Source organism: Jaculus jaculus, chromosome 3, assembly GCF_020740685.1.
Source record: "Jaculus jaculus isolate mJacJac1 chromosome 3, mJacJac1.mat.Y.cur, whole genome shotgun sequence".
Classification (NCBI taxonomy): domain Eukaryota; kingdom Metazoa; phylum Chordata; class Mammalia; order Rodentia; family Dipodidae; genus Jaculus; species Jaculus jaculus.
The window spans coordinates 80,416,207-80,443,462 of NC_059104.1; positions in this window are offsets into that span (position 1 = coordinate 80,416,207).

A 27,256-nucleotide genomic window follows, 5' to 3' on the forward strand; every position below is an offset into this window, starting at 1 on the left:
CTGTAATTCTTGACATGCTGTGTATATTTGCATATATGCACTTAAATGTTTTTAAACCATATCTCCTAAGAGAATTGGCCAGTTCCAGAGATAGGAGAGAAAATGGTTAGGGTTAACTTCCTGTTTTTTTCTCTCAGTTTGGAACCAACTTGGAAGAAAAAATCAAAATACCAACTTTATTATGGATACAGTTGTTGGAAAACAAAGCTTAGATATATAGCAAGGATAGGCTTTCTAACACTGAACTCTGAAATGTGATACACTTAGCCACGCAGGCACAGCTTTCCTCGAGCAGCTTTTCCTGCTAAGCAGGAGCAGGAATTATTGTCTTTAATCCCTGATGCAGAAGAGCAGACTGAGGATGCTTTGGGTAAATGCACAGTACATGGGAGAGGAGAGGGGACAAACTACACTTGCCTAGCTCCTGACCCTCAGTTTACCAATTATTTAAATACACCTTTCTTTACAACCATTCTAAGAATGAAGCTTGTCTGAACAGATATAATCTAAGCACAGATGAGGCCTCCTAAACTGAATGGGCAGAGGCCACCACTGAAGATAGCCAGGAGGGTATTGGCTACCTTTTAGAGGGAACAGAAGCTGGTACCCCTCCTGTCCTGATACAACAGAAAGAAAAATCATAGCCTGACACATATCACCATGCTTTGCATTCCACAGCCCCCACCTTCGTAACAGTTTCTGACAACAAAGTGTGTGTGGAATGTACATTTGTGTTAAATAACTACTCTTGTTTAGGACTAGGCAAAATACACTTCCTCTGAGTGAACTAATGACTAGAAAGTAGATGAGCTCAGCAGTAGGGTGGTCAGTATTTGTCTACCCTTCCCACCCCCTGCTCTGTGTCCTTATACCTCTGATGCCTCTATTTCTTCATCTGTAATAACTGAATTAAAATAGTATCTACTTCATAGGGTTATTTTAAGGTTTTAGCAAGTTAATGAACATACACTACTTAGAATAATATTTCTGAGTACCTCATAATTTTTGACTATTACTAACTAATTCTCAGTTATCACCAAATCTTTGTCTATTTTTTCCCTCGGTCTATCTTTTAAAAAAAATAGGAATATACTTCAGAAACAGGCTTGTTCCAAAGAAACAGACTCTCAGCTGGGCATGGTGGTATATGCCTTTAATCCCAACACTTGGAGGCAGAGGTAGGAGGATCACTGTGAATTAGAGACCAGCCGAGGAATCTAGAATGAGACCCTACCTCAAAAAAAAAGAGAGACATAAATTAAAATAAACAAAAAATGGGGGGCTGCAGAGATGGCTTAGCACTTAAATGCTTGCCTGTGAAGCCTAAGGACCCCGGTTAAAGGCTCAATTCCCCAGGATCCACGTCAGCCAGATACACAATGGGATGCATGCATCTGAAGTTTGTTTTCAGTGGCTGGAGGACCTGGAACATTTAATTTCTCTCTCTAACAAATAAATAAAAATGTTTTATTTTTTAAAAAGAATAATCTGCACCCAAAGAATCATATTATTTCTTCCCAGGAACTCAAAAAGAAGCTTACATGCTCTGTTAAACATCTTTTCCTCCCTTTTATGGCTGCCTTTGCCAGTGAAGTGAAGAAGAAGGCTATGGACCACTGTTAGAGTGGTGATGCTCACCTTCTTGAGAGACAGCACCCCTCAGAGACTCTGGGAGACTGTAAGGGGATCATCTCTACTTCTACCTTCCATTCCTATGCCACATGGACACATATACACAAAAGTTTACAAATAAATTCAAATTGTCTGGACCCTTCTAAAAGTCAACAATCTGATGGGAGGTTTCAACACATAGTGCTAAAATATTAATTCAATGAATATTCAATGGATAACTGAAAATCCCTATGCTTTGATCCTTACCTTACACTTTACACAAATTAAATCTAATTGAATCATGGGCTGAAAACTGTTAATTCCAGGAAAAAAAGTATAGGAGAAAAATCTTTGTGACCATTGACTAGGTAGACACATTAGCTCTGATACAGAAAAAGCATCACTATAAAAAGAGAAAGGTAGACTTTGGAAAGCAATATGGAGACTCCTGAAAGAGCTGACTATAGAGATACCAATAGACCCAGTTATTCCCTTACTGGGCATCTACCATAAACTTTCAAACCAAAGGCCAGAGAGGTTTGCTCAACCATGTTTGTAGTAGCTCAATTCATAATAGCTAAGAGCTGGAATCAACCCATATGTCCATCACTAGAAGAATGGATAACTAAGATGTGGCATATCTACACAATGGAATTCTATACAGCAGTAAGAAAAAAATGACACAAAGAAATTTGAGGAAAAATGGTTGAACTTGGAACAGATCATTCTCAGTGAACTTACCCAATCACAGAAAAAAAAATTGCCACATAGTCTCATTCATCAACAACACCTAACCTGAATCTACCCAAGATACCTTACACACCCAGCAAGCATCTCATAGACTAGACACTAGGAGGGATGGAGAGGGAGGGGAGGGCATCGAAGGGGTGGGAAACACTAATCTATACCCAAACGGCAATGGTACCATAAAATTCTACTTCCTAAAAGGCAGACCAAATGGCTGAACCTTCACCAGGCCCTTACAGAAAACACCTGAACCATAAGACACTGGAGAGGGTAGAATCAAGTCTAACCTAAATCCTCTATGTCTGCCCTCCCTCCCTCTTCCTCCCCCCCTCTCTAACTCCTATATATTAGTTACCTTTTTTCCTCATTTTCTTAGGGGACACTGACCTGTAACTCCCAGTACCAGCATGGGGCTATCACCCACAATGAGCTTTTGATCAGAGAAATCTACAAGGTTTTCTAAAAGAATGACAGATTTCCGTCAGAGTACTTGATGAACCACCAAAGGTTAGTGGTAAGACCCTGTTGCTGAAGAAACCATATGCAGCTGACATACAAAATGGAACTGCATGGCTGGAAGCCAGGAGAGAGTCAGTCCCTAGACAGTCAGTGCATCTAGTGCCAGAAGGTGCTACATGGGCAGCTGGAGGAAACAACCAATATCTGTCCAAGCAACTCATGGTCCAACCTACTTAGCAACAAATAACCTGGTGTGATACCCACACAAGTGCAATAGTGGCACAAAGGTATGGTGGGGAACCAACTGCTCTTGATTCAGCTAACTGATCCCTTCAGTGGTATGAGACCCCTAGCTGGATCTGGGAAACAAGTCAGAACCATATTCAAACATAAGTCCACTCTCCAGTAACAAGCTACCATCAATCATGAGCTACAAGAGGGCCAACACCTATTAAACTCTCTATAAAAAAAAGTAAGGGTTACCTCATTTATCCTGGTGCTAACTTACTCTCCATTGGAGAATCTGCTTCTCTTTTTCAGATAGATGCAGATCCTAAGGAGAGAGCCACCCTGTCATACCTCAAAAGGGCCCCAGCTAAAACTAAGGAAAATTGGTGAAACAAGCAAGGGTACTGTTTTCCTGATGAACCAGATACCAGCACAAGGGGGAAGGAGACCAACACAGAGAAAAATCAACTCCTTCCAAATCAGAGAGCCAGAGCCTCAGAGGCCCCCAACACCTCATCACTGAAGCAGACCAAAAATGAACCCAACATATGGCTCAGGGAAATTTTGCAGAAGAGGGACCGGAAAGAATGTCAGAGCCACATGTTGGGTCATGATATGCCGAGACATTTATCGTACTAATAACTGTGGGCTAACCCCAGACTGCACGACCCATATATCTCAACAAGGAGGGGCCAAGGGGAGGGGGTAGGTCACGGAGGAGCCTAATAATGGTACCAAACTGCCTGTACTTGCAGAATAGAAAACTAATAAAAAAAAAATGAAATGAAGCAAAAGAGAAAAAAGAGAGAGAGAGAGAAAGGTAGGACTGGGGAGATTGCTCAAGGGGTAAGAGTACTTGCTATATAAGCATGAGGACTGAGGACCACATTGTTTAAAAAGTCAGAAATAGGGCTGGAGAGATGGTTTAGTGGTTAAGCGCTTGCTTGTGAAGCCTAAGGACCCCGGTTCGAGGCTCGATTCTCCAGGACCCACATTAGCCAGATGCACAAGGGGGCACACGCGTCTGGAGTTCGTTTGCAGTGCTGGAGGGCCTGGTGCACCCATTCTCTCCCTCTCTCTCCCTCTCTCTCTCTCTCTCTCTGCATCTCTCTCCCTCTCTCTCCCTCTCTCCCTCTCTCTCCCTCTCTCTTCCTCTCTCTCCCTCTCTCTCCCTCTCTCTCTCTCTCTCTGCCTCTTTCTCTCTCTCTCTGTCCATCGCTTTCAAATAAATAAATAAAAAGTATACAAAAAAAATTTTTAAGTCAGAAATAGTCACACATGCCTGTAATCCCACCACTGAGTGGGACAGGAGGATCACTGGGATACACTGGCTAGCTAGTCTAGCTAGAAGATGGCAAGCTTCAGGTTAACTGAGTGTCTGCCTCAGGGAAAAGAAAGCATAAGAGTTACAGTGGTAAGCACCTGACATTCTACTCTGGCCTCTGCACAACCGTGCATGGGGCAGACATCTGTACATGCATATGCATATTCTCACACACAAAGAGAAAAGGTGATAAGGGGGCTGCATCAAAACTAAGAACGTCTACTATTACGATGACTCTGTTAAGAAAATGAAAAGGACTGTTGCAGGAGAAAAGTCATCAATGGTCTTAGCCAGTAGTGAACCCTGCAAGCTTTACATCTGACCTAGCCAGGCCAAATTTACTAACTGGTGCAATGGTGCCATGTTTGTTATGGAGAAACCAGCTACTCTCTCTAATGAACTTGAGGTCCACTCCATGGGAGAAAATTACTGCCTGATACTGAAAATCTAATCAAAAGCCTTTGGCTGAGCCCAAGGGTAGGAACTACTGCTGTGTCTGGCTACAGATATATTATGCCCTCCCTATGAATATCTATGCTTATGCCCATATATTAATGCTACTCTCACTTTTGGTTACAGAAGTTTCTCTTTTCAGAGGGTGGTGACTACTGGGGTGACTCAAAAATTCAACAAAGTGCTGAGAAGAAGCGATTTTTAGAGTATGCAGCACTGAGACATCTTTATCAACCTTCCAAGGCTCAGGAACTGTTCTGGAAGAGGTAGCAGAAAGAATACTAAGAGTCAAAGAAAAGGGAGGGATGCTTACAATACTGTCTTCTAGGCACAGAGAGGCCATGGCATTCATGACCTCACATTGGCTGATGCTACCTACACAAGAACAGTGTAATAGGAGGGAAAAATATGATGACATCAAAATAGAAGAGAGACTTGTTGGAAATAAGAAGGGATTCAGTGGATAAGGTATTTGGGAGGGGAAAAGGGAGGATGGTGGTAGGGGACTATATATGATCATGGCCTAGTGTCTATGTTTATGGAAGTTATCAATAAAAAGTTTTTAAAATAAATAACAAAATTTGAAAAAGCCCAACTGAGAGAAAATATTCACAAAACGTGCCCACAGTAATGTAGTTAAAGCAAAACACAGTCTCTACCCTAGAGCTCCATCTGCATGCAGGCAGAACTTAACAGGAAGCCAGAAAGGAGAAAGGGGGACTCCTGTTCATTCCAATTTGGAATATACAGACTACCAAGAGGAATGCTGAGCCACTAAGGATAGAGCTTCCAAGCTTGTATAGGAGATAGTCCTGAACTTGGCATTTATGGAAAGTGATTTCAGGAAGCAGGAGGATGGAGAAAGCCCTTGGACTCAGGGTATGGAAGCAGTTGCATGTTGCACTCGAGGGCTAGCATGGTGCTAGGCTGAACTGCAGCAGGAAGGGTGTCACGAGAGGTTAGTTTAAATTGATCTGATCCAAGTTGAGGTAAATCTAAAGTGCCAGAGAACTTTGGGCTTCATGACAAAGAGACTCTCCCAGAAATATAGGGTCACTGAGAAAAGATATGCTTTTTTATTTCAGAGGCAGAACATACCTCCTCTTACTCTGTTCATGGATGGTCATTGTTAACTGAATGCCAGTACTCTTCACTAAAGAACTGCATGCAATTCAGAAGCTTTCTTAGCAGAGCACTCAAAGCCATTACCAAGTGATCACAGTTTGCGTTAGGGACACAGCCTATATTATGCAGCAAACACATAAGTCCTTCCCATGACCCCATACCTCACCTCCAGGGCCTCCAGTCAGCCTGACACTACCACCATCATCCCACCATCATTTATCTTCTACTATGTAGTCTTCAGGTGGCAGCTGTCTTTCTTGTCACTGCTTTATGTTCATTTAAGCCTGGTTTCACCTGGGAAAAAATGCTGGATGTGAGCCAGAATCCAATGTGACATGGCCGTAACTAGTTCCCTCAAGAGCAACCCTAGAAAGATTAATCTACCTCAGAGAGGAAGATGGAAGGAGGAAACTACTAGGACTCTGCCACAAGGACCCCAAAATAAGATGGTAGCTTAACCAATATGGGAAGAGAGAGTCAAGGGCCAGGACCATTGTCAGAAGCCTACAAAGAAAACGAAGTTTGGGGCTAGAGAAATGGCTTAGTAGTTGCCCACCCAATTTCTCTCTCTCTCTCTCTCTCTCTCTCTCTCTCTCTCTCTCTCTCTCTCACCCTTTGTGTGTCTCTCTCAAATAAGTAAAAAATGAACAAAAAAAGTTAAAAAAAATGAAGTTTAATTATCTAGTGTGGCAGCCAGTTCATCCACCTGTGTTATTGCTACATCTAATGTTTAGAAAGCCATTTTAAGGGTAGGCTTGGGGTGTGGGTCCAGCTTGTCCTGGGTCTCTCCTCCAGACTCTGCATAGCTCCAGTTCACCTCAGTGAGCAAGCAGAAGAGAAGGACACAACATACTTAACTGAAGTAGCTATTCTTAAGAATCAGGGGGTAAAATAGGACAGTTTCAGAAGTTGTTAAAGACTTCCTGCCCTACCTAACAAGGCATGAGAGGAGAGTTTTGTCTCTGATTTTCTCACATGCCTGTCAATATCCCATGGTGACACTTTGTATGTTTGTGGGGCTGGAAGGATTTAGAGATGGAAAACTAAACCAAGGTGGACCAGAGCAGGGAACCTAGCATGAATTCCTCTCTGTTCCTCTGAAGACAAGCAGTTAATAAAGTGTTAATGTGCCCTTCTAAAGTTATTCATTCAACCTATTTCCAACAGCTTCAAGAATAATCATAACAGTTACTCTTAGGAACACTCATGAAAGCCCACTCTCCCCAATCAGAGTTGCAAGGGGTAGGAAATTCATTCTGAGAATTCCTTACACTTCAGATCAAACATATGCCAAAATAACAAGGTGTGTCACCTAATAGGTGGAGCCCATGCATCAGGAAGCACTGTGATATCTCACCACTCTCCTCACATCTGACACCTCTTGTCTATGCCACATACACTTGTATAGCCCATCTCAAAACATCTGAAAGAGACTTCTTTTTATAGATTAGAACTGATGTTTTACACTGGCAGGAGAAGAGAGGCAGTCAGTGTATGTGCTTGGCAATTCCTCAAGAAAGCCAGTTAGCCTTTCAGCCATTTCTTTGTCTTTTGAATCATCTCCTAATGTTCCTTTAAACTGAGGGAGCCACAAAATGACCAGATTCTGATGAGCATGTAGCCCAGCAAAAAAAAATGTCTGTAGAGACAACATCTACTTTTAGGTAAGTTCATATAAATGCATGTGTCATCACCATCATTAATCTAGTGTCTGCCATATCTTAGGTACTCAAAATATTTATTAACAAACAAAAACTTTGTTGATAGCTGAGGGTAGCAGTAAAAACAAGGAATTTGTCTCTCAACAAGAATTTGGTGAATTTATTTTCATAGAATGATTAGGATATTGTTGAATAGGATGGAGGGTCAAGCTAACTGTACTTCTAATCCCACCCTCCTCACTCACAGCACCACCTCCTTACATGCATCCCTTCTCACACAAATTTCAGGTGTATAGTATTAATATCTAGCCCAGGATGGATGATGTAATAATACATCTCAGTTGACCATAAGAGCATGTCTTTTGCCATTCTAAGGGCCAAAGATTTTGACAGATAGGCATGAAGGGGAGGCAGATGGGTAGCAGGCTGAAGAGTGACTTAAGGATAGTGTGATGATGCAACTGATAATCCCAGCACCCAGGAGGTGGAAGCAGAGGGATCATGAATTCAAGGCCAGCCTGAGCTACATAGCGAGAACCGGTCCCCCCAATTACTAATAATTTAAAATATAGAAACATTACTAGTAATCTTCTCATGTAGACAGTAAGAATTCCTTCATATGTTGACAACACTTTTTCAAATAAAAAAATGTGCTGAAATGTACTTGACAAGATGGAAACAGTGTATAACTTGCATCGACATGTTGTTTTCTAAATTCATATGCTGATTTGATGTTTAATCCCATACAAATGCAAAAACAAAAGTCACACAGTAAACATTTGTAACCTAGAGCAGTGGTTCTCAATGAAGGAACTTTTGTGTCCCCAGGGAATATTGATATCTGAAGACACATTTTATTATTTTGACTGGGGGAGAGTGTTACTGGTATTTCAATAAGCCAAGGATGCTGCCATACATGTTATAATACACAAAACAGATCCTATCCAAACAGAAACATGCTGTCACATAGTGAGGATTATCTCCAAGTCCTGGGGAATCACAGAAGGTGTATCAGATGCGGCAACATATGCACGAAGACATGAAGAAGAATGGGGGTAAACACTTAGGACCCAGGCATGGTGATGCAAGTCTCTAAGACTAGCTTGAAGTATTGTAGGAAGATTACAAATTTGAAGTCAGCCTGGGCTATATAGTGAGTTTGGGGTAAGTGACATAGAATACCTAGTCTCAAAAATAAAAACTTAGAACTGGGCATGGTGGAACATGCCTTTAATCCCAGCACCTGGGAGGTAGAGGTAGGAAGATCACCATGAGTTTGAGGCCACCTTGAGACTACATCATGAATTCCAGGTCAGCCTGGCCTACAGTGAAACCCTACCTCAAAAAAACACATTAATTAATTAAAAAATAAGAAAGACCTCAAGAAGAAGAAACTACTAAACCAAAAGCTAGAGATGGCAGTTTAAAGAGCTGCAACTACACTAAGCATTCTCTTAACCAACATCCACTTATAGTAACTCCTGTGTAAAACATCTTGACTGACACCAACAGCAGCCTCAGCATGCATGGGTGCTGAACCTGCACACCTCTACTTTTGTGAGGTGAGTTGGACACTTATCAAAGGCCAATAGTCCTTGTTCTCAAAGTTAAGTCAATGACAGCATAATTAGATAGTTATTATGTAAACTTGTGAGATATGATTACAAAATGAAAATTGCAATTATTTTTAATTTTTTAAAACAACTTTTTGTTCATTTTTATTTATTTATTTGAGAGTGACAGAGAGAGAGAGAAAGAGGCAGATAGAGAGAGAGTGAGAATGGGAGTGCCAGGGCTTCCAGCAACTGCAAATGAACTCCAGACGCGTGTGCCCCCTTGTGCATCTGGCTAATGTGGGTCCTGGGGAATCTAGCTTCGAACTGGAGTCCCTAGGCTTCACAGGCAAGCACTTAACCACTAAGCCATCTCTCCAGCCCAAAATTTGCAATTTTTATTCAAGGTAGAATACTTAGATGCAATTTTATGGACATGGTTGGGAAAAATATAATGTTATGAAATTATATACAGATAAAACATCCATAACAGTTTGGGGAAGAACAAGTTTTGAAAATGTAAAAGGATATTGCTTTTACATTGTTTTATGAATTTCCTTGAATTCTCAAATTGCTTTTTAAAGCTATAATTGAAAATATAAATAATCCTTTATTGGTGTGGTGTATGTAGGAAAGATGGCTCCAAACACCAACCAGCCTGAGCACAGTTCTTGGCCCTACTTCAGAACACTGCTGAATAAAAATACTTTCTTGTGTTTTAGGTTAAAATAAAATTTGCATCCCCTGCATATTTACATTTTAATGATTCCCTATTTTATCCAGGTTTTATTAGTCTCATGAGGTGTGACAGCCTCCACTATGTTCAGGTGCAATGGGAGCACCAAGGAAGTACTGAGTATACAGAAGACATGCAGCAAATGAATGACAAGAAGGGAGCTGGAGTCAGGCACGAAGAGTCTTTTAACCAATGGTGTATTGAAGCCTGGCTGAGTAATTGGAACCATTAAAAATGTTTAAACAGGGCTGGAGAGATGGCTTAGCGGTTAAGCGCTTGCCTATGAAGCCTAAGGACCCCGGTTCAAGGCTCGGTTCCCCAGGTCCCACGTTAGCCAGATGCACAAGGGGGCGCACGCGTCTGGAGTTCGTTTGCAGAGGCTGGAAGCCCTGGCACACCCATTCTCTCTCTCTCCCTCTATCTGTCTTTCTCTCTATGTCTGTTGCTCTCAAATAAATAAATTTTAAAAAAATGTTTAAACAGGGCTGGAGATATGGCTTAGTGCTTAAGGTGCTTGCCTGCAAAGCCAAAGGACCTTGGTTCTCTTCCCCAGGACCCATGTAAGCCAGATGCACAAGGTGGTGCATGCATCTGGAGCTCTCAGTCTCTCTCTCTCCCTTTCTCTCTTAAATAAATAAAAATTTTAAAGAAATTTTAAACAAGGGGATGACTTGACCATATAATGCACTTTAGGAAGATATTTGGGAAGATCAGAGGAAAGCAACCCTAGGAGTCCAACTAGGAGCACCCTGCAGTGACTTGAGTTCCTGAAATTACTAAATCTAGGAAAAGCTTTGGAGGTGCAGAGATGAGAATGGGCCTAAAGGATACTTAGCAATTAGTATCCAGAGAACTTGATAATTAATAGGATATAATGCATAAAGGAAAGGCTAGAGTCACAAACCTAAGTTTGGGGCTGAGAAACATGAGTTGTTTGTAGTGATATATCTGGAATGAAAGACAAAATGGAAGAATTCAGCCAGGATGGGAAGATGTTAACACCAATGTGGAGTGTATTTAGGCTCATTATCCTATAAGACATCTATCCAAGTAAAGATGCTCAGTATTTAGTTTGGTGCATGACTGTCATGTTTAGAAGAAAGCCTTCTGAATAGAGTGGTGAGTACTCATTCTATAGAAAGAAAATGAAGTCATAGGAGCAAATGAAAATGATTTGCTACACAGAAAAAGTTGGGCTAAGAAAAAAATATATGAAATGTTCTTATGAGTCAATGACAAGGTGACAATAGAAATGAAAATACTTATAAAGGGAAAATAAAACAAACACAAATGATTCTTAATTACCTTACTTACCAAGTAAAGACAATTGCCTTTTGACAATGAGATCATTTTTATGGTACAAAATTAGCAAAAATAAAATTAATATCTTACTTCCAAATATCAAGTAAGGTCTTAAAGAAGGCATTTTACTGGTGAGATAAAACTTTGTACAACATCTTTGGAAAATAACATTATCTTGCAGTGATTCCACATCTTTCTTCTTCTTTCTTTAACCATAAGGACACTCTTTAGTATGCGTCCCAGAAGCCAAATTCATAAGTGATATCCATACCATTGTTCATAGTAGGCAACTTAACAAGTCAATGATTAGAGAGTGGATAACCATAATGAAGCAATATAAAAGTGTGACATGTATACATGTGAAACCACATGAAAGACCTTTGGAAAAATAATACTTAATAGAAAAGAAAAAAAAACCCAAAACTTCAATTTGTATATTAAGAACCTAAGAAAAGCAAAACTGAGAAAAGTATAACTATATATGCATGCAGTTTGAATATAGCAAAAAAATCAAAAGAAATTATTAAGAAAATCCAGAAGGCTGACTGTCGCCACTGGGGAAAGGAAGGCAGGCAGAGGCAGAAGCCCGTGTGATGGTAGACACAAGTGGCTGAGAGGCACTTGTCCTATAACTGAGTGGTGGCTTTATGGCTATTCATTCTACTATCATATATTTTAAGTTACATATGGCACGAGTATCATTATGATTGAATCAAAAGCATACGAAGATTAATACAGGGACTTCCAATTAAGATGGCAGCATAGGAACCATGCCAAAGCAGCGTAGGGGAGAAAAAGCCCAAAAAATACCCCAGCAAAATACCTTCTTCTACTAAAAAATGAGGTGTATAAGAAATTACCAACACAGCAGAGAAGTACAAGAGATCCAGTCATCTAGAGCCCACATAGGCTTGCAGAAGCAACTTCAGCAGCAGTAGCATGGGGTCCGCAGCAGCAGCAGGTCCATGGGACCACAGCTGCATGGCTAAGCTTGAGTCACAGGAAAAGCCAGGTGAATGGATTTTCCACTCATATTGGAGCTCCTCGCAAACTCAAGAAACATGAAGGAAGGACTGTAGTGACCAATGGAGGAACAGATTATGAGATAGAGGATCATGTGGACCAGCAGGAGAACTAGAGCCAATATCCACAGCCTCCCCTCCCTCACCACCAGCACAAGTGCCAGCAAGCACCAGAGACCTGAGGAAGGGAGCTCACAGCACCCAGCACTGATGACCAGAGCAGAGATCTAGTGACCCAGACAGCCTACTTGTACCCACAGCATACCAAAAAGGGAGCGCAGCATAACTGAGACCAAAATCATCCCAAAAGGTAACTGGGACTACACCAGGTCAGTACCCACCAAATAAGCCTGGTATATAGGCCTGAACCGCAAGTTCTAATTGCACCTCCCACATCAGGATAAATTATATGTTAAATCTGATGAATGGTCAGATTTGCCATCTTAAATAAGCTATATTTTGGTCTTGTTATTTGTTGCTTCCTGATTTATATTGGATTTGTTTCCTCTTCTGTTGTGCATTAGGGTCTCAATTGGTCACAAGCTGAGTTGGAACCCTCAACAGACAAGAAATCTTAACATCCTAGTTGACAGGATTAAGAGTGTGGGGCACCACACACCCCAAGGGACAGTGATTTTATTAGAGAATCTGGTTGTCATAATACCTATTCTTACATAAACACTCTGGGCTGCTTTTCATTGAATGTGTACATTTTTTACTTAAACTTTAGAATCTGCCTGTATTTTGTTCCACTCAGCCTACTAGAATACTCTCATAGCAGGCAAATCCAACATCAAGGGTCACTTTTGTAGATACTCTGATAGTCTTTAGAGCCATACCTAACACCTTAAGCTCCTACCCTGAAGGTATATAACATCAGATTGATTGATACATCTAACAATACTGCAGCTAACTAGAAAATCCAAGTATTAAATTAATCCAAGATGCAAAAATATGTACAGCATAACAAAAAAACACCAAAAATCAAGACAATATAAATCCACCAAAAAGTATTAATGCATCATAAATGGCCTCCAGTGAAAATAAGTTAGAAGAAATGCCTGAGAAAGATTTCAAAAGGATGATTATAAATATGCTCAAAGAAGTCAAAGAGGAAATCAAAGATATCAAAGAAGACACAGGAAACCAATTTAATGAAATAAAGAGGTCAATACAAGACATAAATAAGGAAGTAGAAATAATAAAAAAGTTAGAATTACTAGCAATGAAGAACACAATCAATGAAAGATTAATACAATGTGCTAGAAGGATTGCTCAGCAGTTAAAGGCACTTGCTTGCAAAGCCTTGCAGGTCTGGTTTAATCTCCCAGTACCCACATAAAGCCAGATGCACAAAGTGACATGTGCATCTGGAGTTTGTCTGCAGTGACAGGAGGCCCTTGCATGCTGATACTCACTCTCTTCCAGTCTGCCTCCCTTTTCTCTCTCCCTCTCTTTCTCTCTCTCAAATAAATAAAAACTTTTAAAAAAAAGATTAAAATAAAGTCAGGAATGGTGGCACATGCCTTTAATCCCAGCATTTGGGAGGCCAAGGTAGGAGGATCACCATGCATTCAAGGCCACCCTCAGACGACATAGTAAATTCCAAGTCAGCCTGGGATAGAGTGAAACCTTACCTTGAAAAAAAAAATTAAAACAAAAAGTTTTCAATGGTCTTTGTTTACTTGCCACAATAGCTCTTACAAAGTAATGTTTCAGGCCTTTACTTTTTATCATAATAGGTTGAAATTTGTACCCCAACACTAAGATACAGACAGGACCATAGATAGGCATTTTTAAATTTTATTTTATTAGTTTGAGAGAGAAAGAGAGAGAATGGGCATGTCAGGGCCTTCAGCCACTACAGACAAACTCCAAAAGCATGTACTATCTTGTACATCTTGTTTATGTGGGTCCTGGGGAATCAAACCTGGGTCCTTTGACTTTGTAGGCTATGCCATTCCTACTCCAGCCCAGATAAGCATTTTGTGGTGACAAATCACCTATGGTTCCATCGATCCAACTGTGTTTTCCTATTTCTCAGGCTTATTCAATTAACTATTTACATTTTTCTGTATTGTGTGCATCAAGGTAAGCCACCTCATCTCTGTGGAATGAGGCAGGGTGAAAGTAACCAAAGTTTAAATACTCTATACTGTGAGAATTGAAAAATTCAAATTATGCCACATTTCCCCCATCTGTGGCAATGAATGCAGAAAAATGGGAGATTCATTTTTCATGCAAGGTTTCCTAGCAGCCAGAAGGTAGCAAGGAAAGTGAATTACAGGTCCATTATGCCCCAGAAATAAAAATTCTTAGCCAGGGTCTTAATCAGATATGCTTAGGAGAAAGTCTTCAGCTTTTCTGAGCCCCTATGCTTATCCAATACATATTTCCTCAGCCCTCCAGACTAGGACCAGGGACCTCTAATGACCTTCACCCTCACTTGTTATCCACCACACCCAGAAGAGCAAAGTGCTTCCAAAAGTGGAGAAAGGTGCCTGTTCCACAGAAAGATAGACTACATTATCCAAAAATGCTATTTTCATGCAGATACAATCCAGCTGCTAAGGAAACTGTTTCTGCTTCCACTTTACCCAATTTTGGGGCACAAGAGTGGTTTTCTACATCTAGAGATGATCAGTATTTCTGACTCTATGTTAAACTATTGTCCAAGCCTCATCCAACTGTGCTGGCCTCCTACTTAGGGTGCTGAAGAAAGTAGGCAGACTGGAAGAGAGTGAGTATCAGCATGCAAGGGCCTCCTGTCACTGCAGTAAACTAGACTTTGGAGACTCAAGGAGAAAGAATCTGCTGCTCCAAACTGCAAGGGAAGGAAGGGCGGGGAGAGGCCACCACCACCCATGCTCTCCCAGGGTCAGCAGGTGCTAATGACCCATAGGTTGCCCTAGTGATTCCTATCCATTGCTTCCCATGAGCTATCTGCCACCAGATTGCCTACAAAATAGTTTTAGGTGAATAAGTGAGAGGACCAGGACAAAGAGGAGAGAAAGAAAAGGGAAGAAGGGACAAAAGAGGAAGACGTGTACCACCTCACACAAGACCTGTGACTATGAACTGATCCATTCTTCAGGATCTATGCATGTGCCAAATGTCAAAATCACACTGAGTGTTTTCAGACATTCTTCCTCCCTGGATAGGTGCCAGTACTTTTGAGAATGAAGGAAAAGAGAGAGAAGCTACCTCTTCCACATTTACTCAGATTTCCATACAAATGAGGTTTATGTAATTCATTCTCATATGTACCTGCAGTTTCATCTCTAGAAAGTTCATGCATGAACTCACAGCACCTCTGGTTTCTTGCAGAAGACTGAGCCTGCCGACATTCCATCATGGAGTGGGATGGTGATAAGAGAGGGTAATTTGCCTGGTGTGGTGGCACACACCTCTATTCCCAACATTTGGGAGGCAAAGGTAAGAGGATCACTGTGAGTACAAGGCCAGTGTGGAACTATATAGTGAGTTCCACCTCAGCTTGGGCTAGAGTGAGACTGTGCCTCAAAAAAAAAAAAAAAAAAAAAAAAAAAAAAAAAAACAGAGAGAGAGAGAGAAGGGGGTAATGATGTGAGGTAAATAAGATCAAAATATATTATATACATGCGTTAAATTGTCAAAAATAAAATTTAAAAACAAGAAAGTTCATGAGTGAAGTCTTTTAAAGGTTTCAAATCATTCTGAAAACATAAGAAAGCCATGTGTCCTATGCAACACCTGAGGGATCTCACAGCATTTACTGAGTGGCAGCTTGAGAAGCCTTATAATTGAATGAGATAATATCCTACCTGATACCACAGGGGAAAAACATCAGGACTCAATCATCAAGCATAGCATGCCCTCAGGACCAAATCCCAAATGTGTCCATTCAAATATCACGAGAGGGATATCTTGGGTCTTGGCACATCATTCTGCCTTAGGCAGTATTAGTGGGTATGAGACTTGTATGGAGAGAAGCGCTGAGTCCTTCACCACCCAGTCAGAGCAAAGCACAGGTCTCACTGGGAAAGAAGAAGCCAAGCCAAAGAAGTGGTCATAAGACTGCTTCCCCTTAAGAACATCTCAGAGACAAATCTTTATAGGAAAATCTAAGTTAGCATGCAGCATCCATGCTCAGTAGAAGGGAAATTATGTAAAGGAGAAAACAGTTTGTGTGGGGTTCCTGGTGGCTCTGTCCCTGAGGATTTGTTCTGCTCTCATCTCCATAAAGAGCTAAATATTCTTATCCACCTTGGCTCAGGCTCAGGGGCCCCTGCAAGCTTTTCCTGCCCACTTTTTTAAAATATATTTTATTTATTTGTTTGAGAGAGAAAGAGGTAGGGAGTGAGAGAGAAAGAAAGAGAGAGAGAATGAGCATGCCAGGGTCTCCAGCCAATGCAAATGAACTCTAGATGCATGTGCCACCTCCTTGTGCACCTGGCTTACATGGGTCCTAGAGAATTGAACCAGGGTCCTTAGGCTTTGCAGGCAAATTCCTTAACTGCTAAGCCATCTCTTCAGCCCCACACTTTGCTTTTTTTATTTTGGAACAATCACAATTTCTAAGCCAAATGGTAGAATGCTAATAGCATCTAGAAAATAAACTATTGAAAAATGTGGTTTCCTATTACTGGCACTAACACAGCTCCTTCCTTACTACCTAGGGCCTTCTCCAGGAGACACTTGGCTTGTCCCCAGGTCACTTCCACATAGATCACAGAGAGGGGTTTTCATGCCATACCCCGGCTGCTGGCACCCCACAGCCCAGACCCCTGCTCTTCAAGATGTTTAATAAAGTTAAGAAATAACATGTAGAAGTAAGCATTTTAAACATTGCAATCCCTACTACAGGACCCTGCTTAGCTATTCCCTGATATCTGACTGATTTCTGGCCTTGACTTTAAATTGCATTTGCAGAGCATGAGCTTTTCCCTAGGAGGGCATCACCCAAGTATATTTCATGGAACACGAATTTGATAAAGTGTTCCTAAAACAGGATTCCGTTATTTGAATATATATTCTCTGGAGTTTCTCATGATTATTCATATCCTAACCTCTCATGAAGCTATTTTTATTGGAGTGAACCTTTTCCCATTTATACATACAAGCATAAGAACCCTAGAGAACCCATTTTGGACAAGTCTGTTCTAAGCTTATCCTTGAACAAAAATTACAAAAAGTAGGGAAATTGCAATTCATTTATTTTAGAAAATAATTATGACCTGTAAACATGCTAATTTTCTTATATTCTCATGATCTTTAAAGCAGAGAAAGCATAGCCTACCCTAAGCTTATGTAGACATTGCAATTACTTTTCTAGAACACACTTAGCAAGTATTTTCTTGTGTGTGTGCATGTGTGTTCTGTTCGTGGGGAGTGAGAGTGTGCGGGCACACACATGTATGCAGGTGGACGCCAGAAGTTGGAACAACCTTAGGTGTAATTCAGGCACTGTTCACCTCTTTTTTCTCATCAAGTAGGTTAAGACTACTTGATAGAAAACCTTGGGAATTTGCCTGTCTCTGGTCTCCTCAACCCTGAGGTAACAAGTACAGGCTACCATATATAGATTTTTTAAAATTTTTTTTTAATTTATTTATTTGAGAGCGACAGACACAGAGAGAAAGACAGGTAGAGGGAGAGAGAGAGAATGGACGCGCCAAGGCTTCCAGCCTCTGCAAACGAACTCCAGACACGTGTGCCCCCTTGTGCATCTGGCTAACGTGGGTCCTGGGGAACCGAGCCTCGAACCGGGGTCCTTAGGCTTCACAGGCAAGCACTTAACCGCTACGCCATCTCTCCAGCCCAGATTTTTTTTTTAAGTTTTCTAACATGAGTTCTGGAGATCAAATTTAGGTCTCAATAGTTAAAAAGCAAGCATTTGACCAACTGAGCTATCTCCCCAGCCCCAAAGAAACATGCTTTCTGTTCTACTCAATAATTCTTAAACTGCAGGTCATGAGCCCACGTGGGAGGTCACATAACTCAAGGAGAAGGTCACAAAAAATAAATAATAAAAGGTTTCTTAACTTGCAAAGACCAGATCTTAACTTAGAATCAATCACATAATGATCCAAGGTGTTTCTGAAAGCACTCACTTGTGCTGCGCTATGTACAGCCTTAGTTCTGAACACATAATGCACACGCTTTGCACTGTGCAGGACAGCACACTACAAACACCTGCACACGCTGCCTGAAACACCCTGGCTCAGATTCAGGACTCTTACATGTTATGAGGTGCAGTGTTTTTATTATACATACAAGGTTTTCTGTTCTTATAGAAACATCATGGTTTCATTAAGGAAAATAGAGACTTAGTTTTCCTACTGCCATTTTCAGCATTTATGTATCCAATTAATATGTCTTTGGATTGTATTGTGTTAGAATGTTTGATTTTAATTTTTTTATTTGAGTTGATGGCTTGAGTTTCATTTTTAAAAATTATTAAATGAGTTTGGCTTTGGGCTAGGACAGAATTTCCAACTATTCCTGAAATTAACCTAAGCATACTTGTAGCATATTTTAACTATGTATGTGAAGCAGAATCCTCAATATTGCTGATTATAAAATCAAACTATTAATAACTATGAATAATGTTGAATATGCTCTATGTCCTACAGTACCAAATATTCATCCAAGATTTTTTTATGTAAAAATAAATATGCCCATCTCATAAGAATGCAAATTTGCTTTTGCCTTTAGTAAATGGTAAGATTATATGTACACCAAAATTGTTTTAAAATAAATTTGGTTATGATTTATCACCAGTCAATGCTTAATTTTAACACCTATTTTATATACCTACATACCAAAATCATATAAACACTTATTGGGTGAGAAAGGATCACAAGAGGAACAAGTTTTAAAAGCTTTGCTCAGTCTGTCCTTGGAAGGCTTTTGTGAATCCTCAACTTGGAAGGAACAAGACACACTCTGATATATATGTATATATACATACATACATATATATGTATGTATGTATGTGTGTATGTATGTGTGTGTGTGTGTATACACATATATATACACACACAGGCTTTTTGAGGTACAGTCTCTCACTCTGGTTCACACTGACCTGGAATTAACTATGCAGTCTCAGGGTAGCCTTGAATTTATGGCAATCCTCCTACCTCTGCCCCCCCAGTGCTGGGATTAAAGGCATGCACCACCATGCACAGCTTGAATCTGAGTTTTTTTAAGTATGTGTGTGTGTTCATGTGTATGCATCTATGTGTATGTTTGGGAGTTTGTGTGTGTGTGTGTGTGTGTGTGTGTGTGTGTGAAAGAGAAAGAGAGTACATACATGTGGAGATCAGAGAATAACTTTCATACCAATCTTCACCTTTCTATCTCATTTGAGGCAGAATTTCTCTCTCTGGCTTTAACTGTACTATTGTATATTCTAGGTATGATTGAATTATGATACTCAGGTTTGAGTGGCAAAAGCTTTATCCACTTAGCCATCCCTGGGCCCAGACAGAGGAGTTTTTACTGGACATTGCCCCTCTCTTTTCTCTTTCAATAGTTTCTTTTCTATTCCACATACCCATTTAAATTAAAGCTAAAACCGGATGCCAATAGACACCCCTAAGAATGGATAATAAATAATGACAACACCAAATGCTAGTGAAAAGGAAGAAGAAACATAATTTTTTTATCTGTTGCAGATGGAAAAGTACAATGGTACAATCACTCAGGAAAATCATTTTGAAGTTTCTTATAAAAACATATTTGGCACTAGAGAGATGGCTTATCAGTTAAGGTGCTTTCCTACACTCCTTAGAAACCTAAGGACCTAGATTTGATTTCCACAGGACCCACATAAGCCAGATGCACAAGGTGGCCCCTGTGTCTAAAGTTCTTTTGCAGTGGCTAGAGGTCCTGGCCCATACATCTCTCTATCTGCCTCTTTATTTCTCCCTCTCCAATAAATAAATAAATGAAATATATTTTTTTATTTCTCAAGGTAGGATCTCATTCTAGCCCAGGCTGTCCTAGAACTCACTATGTAGTCTCAGAGTGGTTTCTAACTCAGAGTGATCCTCCTACCTCTACCTCCCAAGAGCTGAGATTAAAGGCTTGTGCCATGATTCCTGGCAATTTTTTTAAAATTTATTTGGCTACCACACAACCTAACAATTTAACTCTTGGACATTAAATTCACAAAAATAAAACTTGTTCACATTAAAAACGTGTATGGGAATGTACAACAGCAATTTTATTTATAATATTCCATAGTATAGTCTGAATGTTTATATCACTCCCAAAAGTCATATTTTCAAATTCTAACTTCCAAGGTGATGATGGTGTTAGGAGATGGGGTTTAGGGAAAGTAGTTATGTCATGAGGGCAGAACCTTCATGCATAGAATTCATACCTTTATGAAAGAGATTGAGGAAGACCTACCATATGAGATACAGCAAAGAAAATGACCATGTGTTAATCAGAAGTCTCTCTTCACCTGACACCAAATTTATTGGAACCTTGATCTTTGTCTTGTTAATCTGCAAAACTGTGAAATAATTTTTCATTTCTTATAAGCTACTCAGTTAATGGGACTTAGTAATATCAAGCATAATTAATTTACACATTCCATATCTATAAACAACCCAGAGGCCTTTCAATATGTGAATGCCCCAATAAACTATGATATATCTGATCATGGATATGTAAAAAAGTAACAAACAATTTCTATATACAGTTTGGATGAATCTCAAGAGAATTATTTGGGTTAAAAAAGTCAACCAACCATAGAAACCTTCTTTCTGGATAGCAGACTAAAAGACATAGCCTATAATAGGAATATGGGTGGATCATATGGTAAGAAGGGCCCTGGAGAGGGTGGTATGAAGCCTAACCCTAAAACATTTGGCTCTGGCTTGTAACTCCCAGTACCAGGAACTGGTTATAACCCACATTGAGCTATTGAACATTGAGACCCTACAAGGTTCCCAAAACAAGACATCTTCTGTCAAATCACTTGATTACCCACCTGAGGTAAAAGGTAAGACCCTATTGCTGAAGATACCACATGCTGCTGACACAAAGCATTGAGAGGCATGGCTGAATCTGGAAAGAAGCCAGTTCCCAGATGGTTATCCCATTTATTGCTGGAAAGTGCCACATGAGCTGCCTGGGGGAAATGAACAGCAAGCAGGGCAACCAGCCTAAGAAGACATACACACCTGTGCAATGGTGGCACCCAGCCTAGCTGGGTAACCAATGCCTTTCTGATTGACTAACAGAAGTCAGAAGAGAGACTTCACTCAGTGGCAAGGAAGTCATAGCAGCACCTGGGAACTGAGTCAAAATCCTATGGAGACTACAATTATGGACTCCAATGGGAAGCTCCCACTAGGTTTTGATAAAAAGAAAGGCTGAACTCATCAAATCTCTCTAACAGTGCTTATCGCCTTTAACCTATGCTGACCTCACTCTGTATTGGAGAATCTGTTTTTCTTTTTCAGAAGGCAGTGAGAACTGAGGACAACAAAAATCTATCAACAAGATAAGAGAAAATAGCTGCAGGTAGGGAGGGAAGATTTAGAGCACTGCCCCCTACCACAATGACTGACTGCTGCTCTCACAACTCATAACCCACACCATAATACCAGCAATCCAACTGAGGAGGACCTTCAGTGGAATGGGGTCAGGGAGAAGGGAAATGATGGTACCAACACATACGATGTGACCATACAAAGTTTCTACGTAATAAAAATACTCAGCTGAGTTTATTCTTTATGTAAAAGTAAAGAAGCACATATGTCTTAATTATCAGTATACCAAAGAATTGTTTAAAAATAAGATTTCTTTATGATTTATTATAAAAATGTCAACCCCGGGCTGGAGAAATGGCTTAGCAGTTTAAGTGCTTGTCTGTGAAACCATAGAACTCAAGTTCAAATCTCCAGGTCCCATGTAGCCAGATGCACAGTGACACAAACACTCAGTGTCGACATGCACACAAGGGGACACACATGTCTGGAGTTCATTTGCAGTGGCTGAAGGTCCTAGTATGCTCATTCTCCCTCTCTCTCTCTGCCTCTTTCTCTCTCTCTCAAAAATAAATAATAAAAAAAAATGTCAACCCCAAAATATGATATATGATCAATTTCCATAGATTCATAAAATGAAAAATTACAGAGATGAGATGGTGATAAGATTAATTATCTCTGAGGGTTGGGGTAGGAAAGAAGTAGATGTGGTTATTTGAAAGGGAAACAAATGTCCTACAATGATGAAGCTATTCCAGACGTTGACTATAAAGATGGAACCAAGAGTTGGCCTATGATAAAAATCATACACAACTATGACCACAACAAATGAATATAGGAAAAAAAAATTGGAGAAACCCAAATAAGATCAATGGATTTTATTAATGCCAACTGCCTGATTGTAGTACTGCACTACAGCTTTACAAAATGTGACTTCTGAAAAACCTAGACAAGAATTATGAGATAATTATCTACACTTGAGAGTCACAATTGTAAAAATCTAAATGTCTCCATGAATTTTCATGTTTCCAACACAGAAAAGTGATATTTCCTAACATACTACAGCAATGCTGGTCTCTTTTGGGAGAAAAACAAAAGTAATGTTAACCATAATGAGAAGCTTCATGTCAGGTAGGACTACTTCTCTCAGTGAGAGCTCTTAGTGAATGACCAAGATGCTCTGCAATTGTCCCTGAAAATAGGACACAAACTTAAACAAGATTTGCTCTTTTTCTGTGACACCTACCGCAAGCCACCTGGGCCATCTTCTATGCAAAGTCTGATAACAAAAATTCTTAAATATTATCCAGGAATGTTACTTGAAAATTCAGGACTTGTATCAATCTTTACTAGGTAAGACCAAAGCTGTGTGAGGGGTAGTTTTACCCAGTATTGAGGGTAAGCACTTTTTAGCTTTGTAACTAATATCCCTTAAGTCACAAGATTTATATTACAGGACTTAGGGGAAGGCTAAGCCCCAACCCCATATGACATCTAGTTTACTCTAACTCTTACAGGGTGATTCTCCCCATCTTGGATCTGTTCCTTGTGCACATGATCTGATCTATACTCAGCTGAGTACTGCCAGGGACCTGAAGATCTCTGGAAAGTTTTCTATATTGTTTTCACATATCCTGTGTTCTTGCTGCCTTGGTTCTTGCTCCCTAAACTCCTAATTCCACCTTCTCAGCTGGGGGAACAAGGCTGTGCCTGAGCTCCTTTCATGTGCATGGTGACTTGAAGCATTTTCCAGATAGACATTGGGGCCATGAGGTTTTCTTGCTCTTACTGATTTACTTGACCGTCAATGCCTTAAATGCCATTATCTCATATTTCTTTGTGTCGCTGTGAGGCTGAATCTGGTCCCTCTTGGCTAGAAGTGGAAGATGCTTATGTACCTGATTATCTGAATTCTCAAAGAACTCTAGTTTGCATCTGGAGGTTTAGCTATGTACATCATGGAAACCTGCATTTTTTTTCTTTACAGTAACTATACCAACTAAGCAATTTATACATACTGTTAAGGTGAGACAAAGTTTCAAACTACTCTTCCTTGCATTAGCGGAAACTAGAAAAAATAATTTAGCCAGAGCTGTCATCACTCCTCAGATTATAAATAGAACAACCCAGAATAACCATTAAAAGCTAAGGTTACTGTAGTGTGATGCTTCCCAGCTTTGTTAGAATAGGAAAAACTAAGACTCTGTTTGTACTCATGTGGGCCCAATAGCTCTTTAAAAAGAAAAAAAAAAAAAAAAAGCCCAGAAAAGCTTGCCAAAAATATTCATTTCCCAACATGGACCTCAACACTCTGGAAAATACTGTGCTTATCTTAGACTGATAACTTTAGCTTTAAATTGATAAATACAGCTTAAAGTGGGAACCAGCAGGTCACCAAATGTCACCAGTAAATGCAGGGAATACATGTGCCCTCATTGATGTGCTGTAACCCAAGAAGCTTAAGGTCAGTGAATATCTGAGTTGATTACACAGCTCAGTTGTATAACTCTTGGTTAGTGATACAAGGTCCCGGGTTCAGGCCCCCAAACAAAAAGTCAGTGAACATTGGTGTTCATCTAGATAATATTATTTGAAATTAAAGATTTAAAGTTGTAGAGAAGATGTTTCTCCAAAGGAAAGGGTGCCAGGCTAAGAAACCAAAAGAAGAAAGGAGTGCATGTGAACACAAGTGATCTTGATGTCAGGAAAGCCAGGTCAGCTTACCATCACCGTGAAAATACAACTGCTGTAATCAACTTTCAAGAAAGAAGGATTTACTTTGTCTTGCAGTTTGGAAAAGTTTGGTCACTGGATTCTTGGGCCTCTCTCTCACTTTGAAGTCATGGCAAAAGTGTATAGTAGAAGAAGTCTGTTTACCTCATGATGACCAGGAGACAGGAAAAAAGAACATAGTACCAATGTCCCCTTTAAAGCAATTCCCCAGTGACCTAAGTTCCTCTACTAGGTCACACATCTAAATAGCACCATAGGTTGGGGACCAAACTTTAAACACATGGGCCTTTGGAGAAATTACAGTAGCTGTCTTCCTTGGGAATACCTAGGACTTGAAGTTCCTACCTTAGTACAATAAAATAGGACTCTAAATCTAAGTATTATTTCTCCTCTGAGCTTACATTAACTCCTCTACAGGGAACTCTACACAGCTATCACCATCCTTTGTATCCACGTGGGGACAGTCTTCTGCCTTGCTTCCTGAGAACCAATGAGGAATTGCTATGAGTATCTTAGGCCAGTTCAGATGCTGGTTCATCCATGACTGTCAGCAACAAGAAAGTCCATAAACTTGTATACATGACAAAGACATTTCAGAAGGATATACAAATCCAAATTATTACATTTGCCTTATGGACTATGGAATACTAATGCTGTAGTTTTTTCTCCTGAACTTGTGTTAGGAGTTTAATCCACAATGTCATATGGTAATGGGATTAAGAAGGTAGAAACACAAGCTAACTATGAACTTTAGAAGTGGGGACTCTAGGAGGTCAATAGAAATAAGTAAAATCATTACAGTGAAGACCCTGTTATTGTATTCTGGTAGAAAGAGAGAGGGAGAGGAAGACTAAAGAGAGAGAGAACAAATCATGCACCTTCTTGGGACTCTGCCAGCAAAAAGCCCTCGACATGTGTGAATGTCTCATTCTGAAACTGTGAACTCTTTTATTTATAAAATAAGCCTGCTTTGAGTATTTTGTTATTTAAAAATGGACTAATACAATGAACCTTTTCAAGTATAAAGGTAATTATTACTAACAGCTAAGGTAACTAATATTTTCTCTCAAGTAGTTCTTATAGAGCAAAGAAAGACCCCCAGGCCCTATTCACAGTAAAATTCCCAGCTTCCCTTCCAGTGTCTAGAATTTTAGGGGAACTCAGGAAGCATTAGATGGATGGGCAAACTTCAAAGAAGTTATCCTACCCTCAGACAAATCTGGACAATGGCCATTATAGAGACAGAAGATGGAACCCAGCTGTGGCTTGATTCTAGTTTTTTACCCTCCTTGTCACTGGGTTTTTGGAACCAAGACTGGAAGATGAAGGGATGACCCTTCATGCCACTTAGAACTCTTCTTAGCACATTGCTGCACTTCTTGGCCAAACCCCAAAGCCCCAAGGTTCTTCTTAGCTCAGAAACATCTGTTCATTTCCTTAAATATGCTTCCAGATTTGACAAATATAGAAGGCAGATCAGAATGGAACAGCTCAAGGAAGTGAACATAGGATAATGGGTCCCTGTGCCCTAGAAAGCTGGCACTGCTGAACTGGGATAAATTAGGTGCAAAGAAGCCATCTGGTTAACTTAGTTTTAATCCCATCAAGTTTTGTTTTGAAAAACATTTGCCCATGAATCAGAAGTGATGGGAAAATTTAAAAATAGTATAATTAAATGTGATGCCAAAAAGTCTGTTACAAGCCATGCAAAAGCAAGGAAGGAAGTAGAGTGGAAATTGAAAGTATGTTTCAATAAATACAAAAAAATAAATAATAAACCCAACTGCTTGGCCCTGTGCCCTTCTCGGCATCTATCTGCTCTCCATATGCAGTCACTTGGCAGACAGGCTTGCTGACTGGGTGCGGCAGTGCTCAGGAATGTGTAGGAAGAATCGGCAGGCACTGTTACCCTCACAGGCTCTCCCCTTCATGGGTGGAAGGGTTGGGTACCAAGCTTGCTGTCGATGTACCTTTTATCACACCAGTTACCTGTCCTCCAGGATACAGGTGCATGTCACTTCTCCTCAGGACAATGAAGCAGGCCACAGGAAGCAGAACTAGTATGAGTATAACTGCCTTAATCATTTTGTATCTACCTCTGCTATTCAACAAGTACTTTGCACTCTCAAATCTCTGGGAATATATATTTAGAATCTCTAGGTAGAAACCAGCTTCTTTCATTCAGTGGTGAAGCATTGGAGAATCTTTAAATTCAAGTGCTAGGAGTGCCCTAAGATCTTATATCAACCCATGTCCAAATGCCTAGATAAAGCCCCAAAGATAACACCAAGAAAGAGTGCCTCCTTTGCTCTATCCAGAAACATATTCAAGTCTTAAGCAAGCAATACACTAGAAAGGTAACACCTTTTCTTATTTTACCTGCTCTGTGCCATGCCAAATATCTTCAGGCAGCACTTTACCTGTAGAACTGTGCCTACAGGGCCATGGAACTTGATGGGTCTAGAGTGTCAGTCTGAGTCCAGAGTCATGGCTCTGTTCCCAGATCCATAATTTGCTCAGTCTACAGTCATGGCAAGTCTCAGAGTATCTGTGTGCTGTATCTCATTCATGGGTAAGAAAGGGTATTTCCTGTCTTTATAAGCTATAAATTAATACATGAATATTGGGTGTTACTGTCATGAAAAGCTATTACAAACTTATGGAAAATAGTTACAAAAGATTATGCAGCAACTAATATATGCTACCTGAGGCCTGCAAACTACTACATGCCAAGTCCAGCCTACTTCAAGCTTTGGTGGGTAAAAAACACAGCTGTGCTCAATCATTCTTATTTTCTGTAGCTACTTTTATGCTACA